The sequence below is a fragment of the Myotis lucifugus genome, unplaced genomic scaffold, assembly GCF_000147115.1.
Source record: "Myotis lucifugus unplaced genomic scaffold, Myoluc2.0 scaffold_381, whole genome shotgun sequence".
In the NCBI taxonomy this organism is placed as follows: Eukaryota; Metazoa; Chordata; class Mammalia; order Chiroptera; family Vespertilionidae; genus Myotis; species Myotis lucifugus.
The window spans coordinates 565,510-567,287 of record NW_005871429.1 but is presented as its reverse complement, the minus strand read 5'-3'; positions in this window follow the sequence as shown (position 1 = coordinate 567,287).

Sequence of the window (1,778 nt, the reverse complement as noted above, 5' to 3'; positions counted from 1 at the left end):
GGGCTAGCTGGTGACTATCCCAGCAGAGAGATAAGAGCAAGGCATGAGAGAGGGCACACCCACCTAGTGGGACTGCAAAGGATTCTGTGAGCCAGGGTGGGGGTTAGGGGTTAGGCACAGGAAGTAAGGATAGGAGGTGGCAAGGCCTAGAGCTAGGAGCACTTTTACTAAGGAGTTTTGATTTGCTCCTTTAGGCCATGAGATGCCACTGAAGAATGTTAAGCAGGGAAGAGAGAAGATCTGATTTGGATGGGAAAGACCACTCTGGAGGTGAGGGCAGTGCACTGAGGTAGACAGAGCAGTAGAGACTGGGAAAAGTCTCAGCGAGAGAAGATAGGAGGTCTTGAAACAAGAAGTCTTAGGGAGATGGAGAAGAGAGGGCGAGAGTGAGAGGTGAAGGCAGGATGGTCAGGAGTGGGTCACAAATTGTGTGTGTTGTTGGATGAGATGATACATTAAGGTCCATCTAGGCTTCTGGGTAACTTCAGTCTCGGCCCTGACCCTCCCTTCACCCTCCACTGCCCTCCCTTGGAAAGCCCTCCCCCACTCCTGTAGAAGTTACAAAAGTGGAAACCCCCATTCTAGTTATGTCTGGAGGCAACACTTTCTGCCCTTGTAAAGGCAGCCTCATAGGACAATGTTATCCCCCTCAGAAGGGGATAACTTCTCACTAACCCCAAGACAGAGAAAGCAGCACCCAAGAGTGAAAAATGGAGCCAGGTTGTCCTGAAGTAGATGTCACCTTTCTCAGATCTAAAATGGACCAGTTATGCGACCTTAGGCACTGTGCCTAAGTGTCATCTGTAAAATGGGGACAAGAATATCTGCCTTATGGTTTATGTAACTCATATATAACTTATATAACTGTAAGTTGTACCATACAGATCCCCATGAGGAGGCAAAGGTACCCTGAGAAAGGGGTATATTGCCCTGGCCAGTGTGGCTCAGTTGGTTGAGCATTGTCCCATGCACTGAAAGGTCACTGGTTTGATTCCTGGTGAGGGCACATGTTCAAGTTTCAGGTTCAGTCCCTGGGGGAGGTGGGGGAACGGGGTATGTATGGGAAGCAACCAATCAATGTTTCTCTCTCTCCCCCTCCCTCTAAAATCAATAAAAACATATTTTAAAAAATAAGGGGTATATTGACACGTGACATATAGATGTTTGACCACATTAGTTCACTCCCCATTCCCACTCCAGGCCCAGACCTCTGCATACACTGATTGCGCATTGTCTCCTGAGCAGGCACAGGGTGTCAGGGGTACAAATAGCAATAATATAGAGATACTCTGGAGAAGTCAATCCAGAGGGAGAGCCAGGTGCCCAGCTGAGCAATGTTAATAATAAGAACAACAAAACAGCTAACACATCTGAGGGCTTACTGTGTGTCAGCACATATGTTAATCCTATAATCCTCAACTATTACTACCCCATTTTAAAGATGAGAAAAGTGAGGCCCAGAGTTCTAATATCTCATCCACACACAGCCAGTAGGTGGCAAAGGTAGGATCTGTACCCAGATACTACCTTCATAACCCACACTCTTAAGGCTATGCTATACTAGATATTCCTAGTGCCCCAAAGGAAGTCACAGGGAGAAGAGACACTGGCTGTGCTTGGAGGTTGGGTGGGTCTGAAGGGACTCACTCCTTCAACATATCAATTTGGTAAAACCCAGGAGCCCTCCTCCCCTTTGTCTTCCAGATTCTCACACCAGTCCCCTTTCACCACCTCCATGCTCTTCTCTCTTCTTGTCGGCCCAGGGTCTCTGAATCTGG